Source organism: Martes martes (assembly GCF_963455335.1).
Source record: "Martes martes genome assembly, chromosome: 10".
Lineage (NCBI taxonomy): Eukaryota > Metazoa > Chordata > Mammalia > Carnivora > Mustelidae > Martes > Martes martes.
In genome coordinates this window covers 101713394-101726277 of record NC_137898.1, presented here as the reverse complement: position 1 = coordinate 101726277, position 12884 = coordinate 101713394, and positions in this window count along the sequence as shown.

The window sequence follows — 12884 nt, the reverse complement described above, 5'->3', positions numbered from 1 at the left end:
CGGGGGGAGTGGGAGAGGGAGAAATAGGCTTCCTGCAGAGCGGGGACCCCGATGCAGGGCTCCATCCCAGGACCCTGGGAATATGACCTGAGCTGAAGGCAGACGCTTAAGGACTGAGCCACCCAGGCACCCTAGAGATAGACCTTTTGATAACACCTGCATTTATAAATGTTAGAGTACTTCGTGGTATTCTAAGTAAGTATCTTTATACCATCTTTAACACCAGGACAGAGCTACTAAGAGCCACCACCTCCTTTTTAAATCTAATTTTGATGTGTGTTAAATTATTAATCTGTTCAGTTCATGATTTTTAGAACCTATCTTAACAAAAATAAAATACCCTATGGATATTTAAATAGTTAAAAATTTAGTATTCTCCATTGTTCTAAATAGTACATTATGTCCAGAAATAAATACAAATGGTTGCTCTCTGTCTTCTTGAGCTGTTATTATTGAGGATGTAGGAGAGACTTAATCGTTCATTGGCTTTTCTGGGGATTTTACCACCTTTGAATGGTTTATTGGTACATTTCTAAATCCATTGTAACTCCTGCAGCCAGGGCAAGACATGCATTACCCGCTAATGACCAAAAGCTAACTGCATACTGGAAAAGCATTATGGCTCTCGGTACAGTATTAATCCTTTAGCAGTACTGAACATTCATCCAGTTAGTCCCAAATTTATCCACTTAGAAAACCACTGCTTTAGCTTAATCAAGGGAAGTTTTCCTAAGTGATCAGCAGGAAAGTCTCCACAGCAGCTGCTGCTTTTCTGAAATGAAGTCATGCCTAACTTACTGCTTCTTGCAGTAATCACAGGTGGTCAAAACTGAAACTACCTCTTCAAAAGACATTCGGTAACTTAAAATATGCATAGCAAAAGACTGAAAATTACTACTACAGTCCTAGTAATCTTCAGGAGTTTCTCTATTTCATACAGTGAGAATTAAATTTAAAGGTATGAGATCAGCTAGCACTAATAACCTACAAGGCCTAGTTGATTCATGACATGTAATTTTTTTGGTAACCATCTGGTCACCCCCAAAAAGTCCTCATAATAAACATTTACTACTCACTCCACTGCAACTTCCTCCTCTGCCATCCAGCACATCTCCAGTGTGTGGTGGTTAATAGTGCATGTACAGTATTTTCTTAAGTTAAAATAGCAGCGGGCTCCTTAAAGTGGCAACTTCACCTCACTAGCCAGTTACCTTTTGCCCTCCTGAACCCCAAAAGTCTTTTCTCTCCTAGTGAAGAACCGCTGAGGCTGGCTTTCACTGAATTTGTGGGTGCTGAGTCATCAGCATCCCTCAGAAACTCGTTGCTTAATTCCTAAATCCAGGCACTATGCTAGAGAGTAGAGACAGACGTTCATGGACAAGACTGAATGTTACCTGTTTCAGTGTTCGGTGAGACAGGTAATTAAGCATGCAGTTACAATGTGAAAAGTGCTATAATGAGGGAAGTGGAAGGCATGCTCAAAAGAGTCTGACCCAGACTTGTGAAGGGGGTTCAAAGGAGGCTGTCCGAGGAACCAATATCAAAAGTGAATCAGAAGAGTAAGAGCCAAGAATGGAACCTGGTACACTGGGCAGGTAGATCAGCCTGTGTAAAGGCTATTAAGTCAGGGGTGCCTCATTTGCTTGGTCGTTACCCCTCTGCCTTATGGCTCAGGTCATGATCCCAGGGTCTTGCATTTGAGCCCTGCATGGGGCTCCCTGCTCAGCAGGGAGCCTGCTTCTCTCTCTGCCTCTACGGCTCCCCCTGCTTGTGCTCTTTTGCTCTCTATCAAATAAAATCTTTTTAGAAAAAGCTACCAAGTCAGAAGAAATCGGACACATTGGAGGTTGTGAAAGAACATACATCTGGCTGAATCTCCAGGTAGAAGTAGTGATGTAAGATCGGAGAATGGGGACCAGATCATGAAGTGCCTTTTACGCCATACCAGGGATTGGGCTATCTTAAGGCCAGTGCATGGAAAACCATAGAAAGATTTTGACAAGGCACAATTTGTCTGGTCTAACAGCAGCAGGCAATTTCAATTCCAGGTAACAGAAGCCAGGACAGAAACCTGCATGGGGTGCATCTGAGAGCACAGGTGTCCCCCCGCCCTTTGCTCACTATGTAGAAGCCCAGACATTCTTAGCACAAGGTGACAACAAAGAGGGGAGAGGACAGCTGCTCAAGTTCAAGCCTATTACTCGTGTATGTCAGCAACTATGGTCTAAAGGTAGGATTTCTGAGGAAACAACTATGTAAAGTTTCTCCACATGAATATCAATAAATACCAGAACCTGCAGGTCATAATCCCAGGGTTCTGGGATTGAGCCTGTCACAGGGCTCCCTGCTCAGTGGGGAACCTGCTTCTCCTCCCTCTGCCCATCCCCCTGCTTGAGCTTGCTTTCTCTCTCAAATAAAATCTTCTAAAAATAAATATTAGACCCTTTTTATGAGGGATCACATTGAATGTGAAACTGTCCACACTGCACACTTAATTCTTTGTTCTATGCTCCTCACTCTCTCCTTGGATAACAGTTTCTCCTTTCTTTTCCACTCCTTTCTTACATTCCTAAGTTTCTTCTGCTCTCATTTCTAAGGACAGCTCAATGCAATTTACTTTCATCATGTTTGTACAGCATTTCACATCTTCAAACCATGTGCACTGACTTATTTCATCCTTGACTTTCCCCTGAGTTAGTGGCATCAATGACACCCATTTGACAGGAATTCAACAGAAACATTAAATGACTTGGCTAGGACCCCATGAGTAGTAAGTGGCACCCCAAACTGGGCCCAGGTAATGACCCCATGTTGTTGTCTATGCCCTGACTTCATGCCTGACCACCTTGGAGACCTCCCTGTGTGGCATTTCCACAGTTCTATTCTGTATTACTGTTCTGTCTGTTCTCAGGCTTATCTGCCTTACTACCAAGCTACTTAAGCTTTATTGTCCCGTCAGATGTCATCCCACCTAATCTTGAGTAAAGTGATATCCAGCTTTGTGAGACTTAGTATTTCCTAAGTAGTATAGTTTTTACTTGTACCGGAAATGAACTGGTCCAGTTGTGATCACTCAAGGTAACTACAGCAGCAGTTCCACCAGAGTCCCTTAGCAGGAACTCACACTGACCTGTGAACCTACCACGACAAAACATTGCCATGAAGCCTGTAGCTTTGTTTTAATCTCATGCTGCTACCACCTTCTGCTTTAGCCCCACAATTTCCAACCAGTCCCCATAAAAGCCAGCTTTTAATCACATGATTGATCGACTATCCCTAATGGTTGCAGCTCATCAGTCACCAAATCATTATTTCATTTTTTTTAAGGTTTATTTTTTTTAAGATCTTATTTATTTGAGAGAGAGCACGCACATTAGCAGGGGCAGGGCATGGCAGAGGGAGAAAATCTTCAAGCAGACTCCCCACTGAAAGCAGAGCCCCACTCCTTGTCAGGGCTCTATCTCACGACCCCCCAAACCATGACCTGAGCCAAAACCAAGAGTTGGACGCTTTACCAACTGAGTCACCCAGGCGCCCCAACCGTTCTTTCTTTCTTTAAGATTTTATTCATTCGATAGAGCATGCACAGGGGAGCAGCAGGCAGAGGCAGAGGGAGAAGGAGGCTCCTCATTGAGCAGGGAACCCAATGTAGGACTTGATCCCAGGACTCTGGGATCATGACCTGAGCTGAAGGCAGACGCTTAACTGACTGAGCCACCCAGGCGCCCCATTCTTTATTTCTTGCAAGTTTTTTTTCTCCCTGCTCACTGTCATTCTACAGAACTACTTACATCTTAATAATTGGCAGTTTTGACATTCACAAGGATCAGTAGCTTTCAAAGTGTGGTCCCTGGACCACAGCAGCAGCAGCAACATCGCTAGGAAACTTAGAAATGAAAATTCTCAGGCTCAGGGGCACCTGGGTGGCTCAGTCATTAAGCATCTGCCTTTGGCTCAGGTCATGATCCCAGGGTCCTGGGACTGAGCTCCACACTGGGCTCCCTGCTCTATGGGAAGCCTGCTTTCCCTCTCCCACTCCCCCTGCTTGTGTTCCTGTCTCCATCGCTCTGTCTCTGTCAAATAAATAAAATCTTTAAAAAAAAAAATTCTCGGACTCAGACCTAGAAACTGGGGGGGTAGGATATCTGTGTTTTAAATGGCTCTTCATGTAATTCTGACACAGGCCAAAGTTTGAAAAACACTGACATAAATGATCCAACAAACTAGTCTATTGGTTCCTGTTAAAGTCCATTGATTAGATCTTTCCCCTTCCTTGGGCACTCATTCCCAAGGCATTACCAGTCTTTTCAACCACTCCATAGTTTGAATTTCATGCATCCCTCTCTCTGACTGCCTATGTCTTGCCAGCCCATTTCCCCTCATACATTAATTTGGAATCACTGTGACCACCGATAAATGGATGCTACCATCTCCCTCACCATCCTGATGTCCTTCTTTCCTCCCTCACCCACCTTACATATATTCCATGGTCAGTCACGATCACTCTCGTGAATATACCCCCAACATCCTTGCCTCTCACTCCCTTTGTTGTGCTTATTTGCCAAACCACATCCTTGGCTAAGTCTACATGCTCCGCACTTGCACTGGTGTAGCTGGAGAAAACAAACGAAGTTTGGCTAGTCTCACTTTAAGAATAGAAATTCCTTTTCTGTCCACAGACCCTTCCTCCTATTTTACTAAGAAAATTGAAGAAATTGGAGAACTTCCATTGACTCCCACAATATCATCTACTCCCTACTGTCTGCACTCATGTGTATGCTCCCTCTTGCCTATACTGGGTTGCTCATACTCCTTTTTATTTTAAGATTTTATTTTCAAATAACCTGTATACCCCACGTGGGGCTCGAACTCACAACTCCAGGATCACAACTCACATGCTCCACAGACTGAGCCAACCAGTCACCCCCTCATTCTCTTTTTTAAAGCCATTCCCTCCACTTTATGTCTTTGTGATTTCTCCCTTTCCCTACATCATTAATTTTCTTCCGTACTCTATGGTTCCTATGAGTGTGTACACATGCTATTACCTAGCCCATCTTTTACTAAACCAGCTCCCTTTTGCAGTAAAACACCTCAAAAGTTACCAATACTCAGGGCACCAGGGTGGTGGTCAGTTAAGCATCCAATTCTTGGTTTTGGCTCAGGTTGCAATCTCAGGGTTGTGAGATCGAACCCCAAGTCGGACCCCACATCAGACTCAATGGCAGAGTCTGCTTGGGATTCTCTCCCCCTCTGGCCCTCTCCTCTCCTCTCTCTCAAATAAGTATATAAAATCTTAAAAAATAATAATATAGAGGCACCTGGGTGGCTCAGTGGGTTGGGCCTCTGCCTTCAGCTCAGGTCATAATCTGGGATCCTGGGATCAAGCCCCACATAGGGCTCTCTGCTCGACGGGGAGCCTGCTTCCCCCTCTCTCTGCCTGCCTCTCTGCCTACTTGTGATCTCTGTCAAATAAATAAATAAATAAAATCTTTTTTAAAAAATAGAAATAAAATAAAAATTTTTTTAAAAGTTACCAATATGAGCCTGGGGGGCTCAGTCGTTAAGCATCTGCCTTTGGCTTAGGTCATAATCTGGGGATCCTGGGATGGAGCCCCGCATCGGGCTCCCTGCTCAGCAGGAAGCCTGCTTCTCCCTCTCCCTAACCCACTCCCCCTGCTTGTATTCCTTCTCTCCCTGTCTCTGTCTCTGTCAAATAAATAAATAAAATATTTTAAAAAACAGATTAAAAGTTACAAATATTCACTTACTGTCTCCAACTCCTGTTCTCTCTTGAACAAACTCCAGTCAGGTGCTCATTCCTACCACTTCACTGGAACCACTCTCCTTACACAAGAAATGCAAGAGTCCATTCTCAATCCTCATTTTACGGGAACTTTTCCGCAGCGTTTGACTCCCCTGAACAGCTCTTCCCGTTTGTGGCGCCTTACGACACACTTGACTTCCCCAGCTTCCCTGCGGTCTCCCTTCTGCCTTCCTTTTCTTCACTTCTCAGATTCCTCTTCCAGTTCCTCCTTCCTCCCGCTTCAGTATCTTTGGAATATCGGAGATAAGGCTCAGGCCTTCCTCTCTCTGTATTCATTCCATGGATGATCTCATTCCGTGTGGTTTGAAATAACATCTACCCACCGATGACTCTCAAATTTATCTCTAGGTCCTACCTCTCCCTGGAACTCTAAACATAGATGCAACTGCCCCTTTGATATCTCCACAACCTTCACTTCTTTTTTTTTTCCCTTAATATTTTATTTATTTATTTGAGAGAGAGAGAGAGAGAGTTAGAGATCATGAGCAGGGGGGAAGGGTAGAGGGAGAAGCAGACTCCCCGGTAAGCAGGGAGCCGGATGAGGGTTTCGACCCAAGCCGAAGGCAGAGGCTTCACAGACTGAACCACCCGGGCACCCCTCCTGCACTCCTTTAATCGACATCTCAGACTTAACATGTCCAAAATCCAACTCTTGATTTTCTTCCCCACCAGAAACAGTTTTCTCCCTCTCAGCTGTTGGCTGTTGCTCAAGCTCAAACTAAAAACCTTTGGAGTCATCCTCGACTACTAGTTTCATATCTAAATCAATCCATCAAGAAGTCCTGCTGGTTCTACCTTCAAAATATATCCGGAATCTGAACCTTTTTTTTTAACCAACTCCCTTGCTAACACCAAGGCACTACCATCTCTCACCAGGACTGCTGGAATGATCTCTTGACTGGCCTCCTGCTTCCAAGCTTGCCCATCTATAGTCTATTCTTTTTTTTTTTTAAAGATTTTATTTATTTATTTGACAGACAGAGATCACAAGTAGGCAGAGAGGCAGACAGAGAGAGAGGGAGAAGCAGACTCCCCGCCGAGCAGAGAGCCCGATCCCAGGACCCTGGGATCATGACCTGAGCCAAAGGCAGAGGCTTTAACCCACTGAGCCACCCAGGCACCCCTATAGTCTATTCTTCACGCCGTTCAGAGCGATCCCATCAAAATGTAAGTCAGACCATGTCAGTCCTCTGCTCAGAAGCCTTCAGGGGCTCTTATCTCACTCCAATTCAAAGCTAGAATCTTTACAGTAGACTACAAGGCCCAACAAGATCTGGCTTTCTATTTCGTTTCTGACCTCCTCACCCCTTCCCACACTCTTGCCCTCCCTTTCTCCTCCTGCTTCCTGGGTTTCCTGCCTCTTCTTCAACCCCACCCACCTCAGCCCGGGCTGGCCCCTAGGCTTGAACCGCTTGCTCCTCCCCGACTCATCCCCAGGGCTGGTCCCTCCCTCCACTCAGGGTTTTCAGGGCTTCCCCAACCACCCTAATTATCTTTCCAAGAAACCTTTCTGCAAATACTTATTTTTTCGCCCCCTCCCCCCCGCCCACCCCAGTTTCCCAAAATCAGCTTCTAACATTTTGTGTAATTTACTGATTTATTATGTTTCTTGTTTAATTGTTTTACCTTACTAAAATAAACGCAAGGCCCCCAAAGGCAGAAATTTTTAAAATCTGTTTTTTGGGATGACTGGGTGGCTCAGTCAGTAAAGCATCTGCCTAAATGTTCGGGTCATGATCCCAGGGTCCTTGGATCGAGCCCTGCTGGATCCAGCCCTGCCTAGGTCTCCTTGCTCAGCAGGAAGCCTGCTTCTCCCTCTGCCTGCCGCTCCTGCTCCGGCTCCCGGGGCATGGGCTTGGGCATGTGCGCTCGCTCTCGCGCTCTCTCTCTCTCTCTGACAAATAAATGAAGAAAATAAAATGAAAAAAAAAAATAGATGTTTTGTTCACTGATATATTCCAAGCTCCAAGCACATAGAAGCCACTCAGTACAGATGTGATGAATAAACCGCCCGTTAGTGACTCCACGCCTTTCCAAACTGCTCTTCCCTCCGCCTTTACCCTGGCTCTGTGGACCCAGCACATCCCTGTTCCACCTGGAGAAGTCTCTGGATTTTCCCAAGCTGCTTCCTTTTGCCCTCCTGTTGGGCCTCTTCTAACACCTCTCATTGTACTCTAATGATACATTTACATGTGTTTCTTTCCCTTACTAAACTGTAAGCTTTTTAAGGAAGGTACAAGATCTACCTCACCTTGGTAACCCTAGCCTATCACATCATCTCTCTGGCTTGTATAGAGTAGGTTTTCAAACAATGAAACAGCAAACTGTCCTTACCGCGTTGGGTACGGTGTTGACACGCAGCAGAGTTTGGTGGCAGTTTGCCACAAAGGGAGATGCAGGCCTGGGGGACTCGTTTCCTGGAGGCCTGCAGGCTGGGCTGCCGGAGAGGGAGAGCTGAAGCCCGCTGAGTCACTCCCGCAGCTCAGCCTCTCACTCTGAAGCAGAGATGGGGATCCCTGATTAACAGCCCTTTCCTGTACAAGGTGAGAGTGCAGAGCTGCCTTCGCATAAGGCCTGGGAGAGAAGAATGAGCCCGCGGGCAGCAGATCTTTTATAGAAGACCTCGCTTGAAATCTGAAAATCCCAGAAATTCCTAAGGAACTGACCATCTTAACTCCTGTCTTTGCCAAGCCTGCATTTCAGGATTTATATCCTTAGCAGAACTGAAAGAAGCACAGCATATGCAGGCTTATAACCCCACGTTTTTACTCCGTGGATTTACACATGCAAAATATGGATGGGTTTTTATAAGAATTACATGTTGGATCCTTACGCAAAGTAGGAAAGGTGATCTTTAGAAGCTCTGAGTTTTAATGCATTCCAGTATTGTCAGATCCAAGAGCAATTAAAACACTGTTGTGCGGTTTTGAATTATAGCCTCCTTGTTAAAATACCTATTGTTTTCCCTAAGGACAGCCTGCATTTTTACCTTGATGTCATCACACTCCGGGTCTCAGGGGGGTAGGGAACTTAATAGAACAAGTGAATAAATATAGTTCTGAGATAACAGTGAGTTCTAAGGTGATGATAGGAAATTAGTTCCCAATTTTAGTGACCTTCAGGTGGAGGAAAGGAATGAAAGCCACGTAAGCCCAGGATTGGTTAAACAAACAAGTGATATCAGCCAAATACTTGTTAAGTCAGAAGTGGTGTTTTGATCATCCCTGCTTGAACTTGGACCCTGTGAGGGTTTTGTCTGCCTTGACTATACTAGTAGAAAGACTTTATTACGTGATGCCCATGTTACTACGACATGGGGGAAACTATTACCCACTTCACCCAAGGCTCCAGATCTCACCCCCATGGCACTGGGGCTATATACTGCAGCCAAATTGCCCTTGATCTGGGACCCTTGACTTTGTTTGCTCTACCATCTCCATCTGACCCTCCATCCCAGAAGAAATCTGCCAATGAAGACTCAGTAAAACCCTCGCACACTTATCAGTGCTGAGAACACAAATGGGAGACAAAACCTATCTCTCATCTCTCTTAAGACGGTATCTGTCACTACACGTTTCCCTTATTTGTCCCTCTCTGCAACAGCAAAGACCTCTTGCAGGTTAACAGAAGTCACCCGGTCTAGAAAATTTGAAATGAAATGTTATTCTCCTCACTTTCCACCTGCAAAAATGAGATGAAGTAGAAGCCTTTGCCAGAGGTGAGTGAGTCAGGGGCAGAGGATTGGAATGTAGGACTTGATTCCTGGTTTCCTAACTCTAACCACATCCTCCCTACGCTGGGGTTGCTTTTTGCGCTGTGAGGGGCAGGGGTGGGGAAGGGGATGGTTTGATTTTATGCTTTTATTTAGAAAATTACTGAAATCTGACCTCTAACCCATGTGTAAGACATGCCAGTTAATCTCTAGCAGGAATCTATGATGATTCCTAACGTATAATTTGCATCAGAGCCTCGGACACGATTTTTCCTGGGTCTTAAGCAATAAGATTGGCTAGGTGTGAATAAGGCTTAAAATAGAGAAGAGTGGGGTGCCTGAGTGGCTCAGTCATTAAGCTTCTGTCTTCAGCTCATGTCCTGATTCTGGGGTCCTGGGATCGAGCCCCGCATCGGGACTCCCTGCTCAGCAGGAATCCTGCTTCTCCCTCCCTCACTCCCCCTGCTTATATTCTCTCTCTCTCTCTCTCTGTCAAATAAATAAAATCTTGGGGCACCTGGGTGGCTCAGTGGGTTGGGGCCTCTGCCTTCGGCTCAGGTCATGATCTCAGGGTCCTGGGATAGAGCCCCACATCCGGCTCTCTGCTCCGCGGGGAGCCTGCTTCCTCCCCTCTCTCTCTCTCTGCCTATCTCTCGGCCTACTTGTAGTCTCTGTCTGTCAAATAAATAAATAAAATCTTAAAAATAAATAAATAAAATAAAATATTTTTTTAAAAAATAGAGATGAGAATAAGGTGAAAGAGGAGAGGCTAAAATCTAATCCTAAACATCTTAAAAGTTAAATGAACCAGTAATCATAATTAATCACCCATTCTCTACCCATAATGTTTCAAAATAAGTTCTCAGTTTTTGAACTTGGTATCAGCTCTGGTGAGTTCACATATGAGAGACATTAATAAGTGTAGTTTTTAGGGGCACCTGGATGGCTCAGTCGGTTGAGCATCTGAACCTTGATTTCGGCTGCAGTCATGGGATCCAACAGGTAGGGCCCCACACTCAGTGAAGAGTCCACTTAAGATTCCCTCTCCCTCTCTCTCTGCCCCTCCCCCCACTCATGGTGTGCAAACAAGGCGCAATCTCTCTCTCTCTCTCTTTTAAGATTTTATTTATTTATTTGAGAGAAAGCAAGTGAGAGAGAGAGTACAAACCAGGGGAGGAGGGGCAGAGGGAGAGGGAGAAGCAGACTTGCCAGGGAGCAGGGAACCCAACACCGGGCTGGATCCCAGGACCCTGAGATCATGACCCCAGCGGAAGGCAGAGCTACCCAGGCACCCCATAAATAAAATCTTTAAGAAAAATAAATGTAGCTTTTAATTCAGGCTTGTATTTTGCATCAGAGATCATAAGATCTTTGCCTGGTACAATGATGGTCGTATTCTCCTGGGTTTTGGGGGTTTTGTTTTTTTACTTTAGTTATCTACCAAAAGTGTCTAGGAATAAACAACTAAACACAATGCGTGCATTGTAATGTAGATTCAAGAACACGTCAAAGCAACCTTACCCAACTGGCCCTGAGAAAGATAAACTTTGGGAAATCTTCCAGGCCAATCATGATTGCTGGAGAGAAAATAACCAAATGTTCATTACTCAAAGGGCTTCTTCAACTGTCAAGAAGTTCTAGTCTTTCAATACTAACACCTTCATTTGTGGAAATTCATCTTAGAATGAGGAGCTATAGCATCTAGTTCCTCTGAGAATATTCTTCAATCAACAAGTTGTCCACCTAGCTAAGGGACAGCTTCCTAGAATTAAGACTGCAGAACCTAGGTTATAATTAACTCAGACTTCCTCCTCCTTTTGTACCTTGGCCATGACCTTAATCCTCACCTAGATTTTCCATCCTGACTATGGATAAAATTTTGTTCTAATTTCTATCAACTGAACTCTGGTCCTGTTAGCCTAAGTTGGCATTGGTGGCTGAAAGGAATCCTAAACCAATTTTAGACCATTTAGTTAGACTTTAAGCATGACTCAAAAAAAGCTAGACATCTCAGTTAGAGGATGATATTATCCTTTTTCTCTCTTTTGTAAAAGAGAAAGGAAGGAAGGGAGGGAGGGAAGGAAGAAAAAGAAGTCACTTGGTAATGTTAGGTCTAGTGAATTTTTTCAGAGTAATTTGGAGGCAAGCAATGTCTCCAGTTCTAGGAATTGCAGCATTGACAATACATAGAAAGAATGAAAAGGGGTGATCAAATGGGAGGGGCTTTGGAATTGAGCAGGTTTCACCTGCATGGATTTAAAGTCATACTTAAGTAATGATCATCAGTAGGTCCATTGCTACTTATCTAAAGAGCTCAAAACCCAAAGAGCTCTTTGCAAGAGGTTTCTGGAATAGAATCAAGTGTTTTGCAGGTGTGAGAGGTGAGATTCAAAGAAACTGTTACAAAGCTTCACACACATGCAAGTCTTCCAGAAAAGAGCTATGCCTTTCCTACTACGTTAAGGAGAAAGTAGAAACTGTCCAAGACGGACACCTTCGATCTCTTACCCTTCACCTCAAACTGATCTGCTTCTAACTATCCCTTTCCTTCTTTTCTCGTGTCCTAGAGGGAGACATGTAGGACTTTCTTTCCAGAACTATCCTTCTGTATTTGCTCTTGTTTCTCTTCCTTTCTACTCTGCAGTCATCTCTTCCTACCCATTCTCCATTTTTTATGTGTTCATTTACTGGCTCAACGAATATTTCTTATACTCTTGTTATAGGACATATTAAGTTTTTGGGACACTGAAGTGAAAGACAACTTTCCTACCTTCACAGGACTCATGGTCTAGTGGAAGAGGTAGCAGAATACATTATCACAAACCAGTGTATTTACAGCATGTAAATACCCACGACAGATGTCTGCGTATTATGCTACAGTGGTATACACGGGAGAGGTGGAAGAAGGTTGGGGTGGAGGGCTTAACACATGAAGTGGGTCTAGGATTTAGCCAACAGGACAAGTGGGGAAGGAAGGACATTTTAAACAGAGGGAATGACACGCACCAAAGCACAACCATACAAGAAAATTCAAGTTCAGTGAGGCAAGGACATAAGGAGTCAGTGGTGTGTTTGGAGGTAAGAGGCAAGGGAAGAGTTGGACCAGATAATAAAGGATCTTAAGATGATAAGGAATTTTTAGGGGCACCTGGGTGGCTCAGTCATTAAGTGCCTACCTTCAGCTCAGGTCATGATCCCAGAGTCCTGGGATCAGCCTCACATCCGGCTCCCTGCTCGGCAGAAATTCTGCTTCTCCCTCTCCCACTCCCCTTGCTTGTGTTCCCTCTCTTGCTGTGTCTCTCTCTCTGTCAAATAAATAAGATCTTAAAAAAAAAAAAGATGATA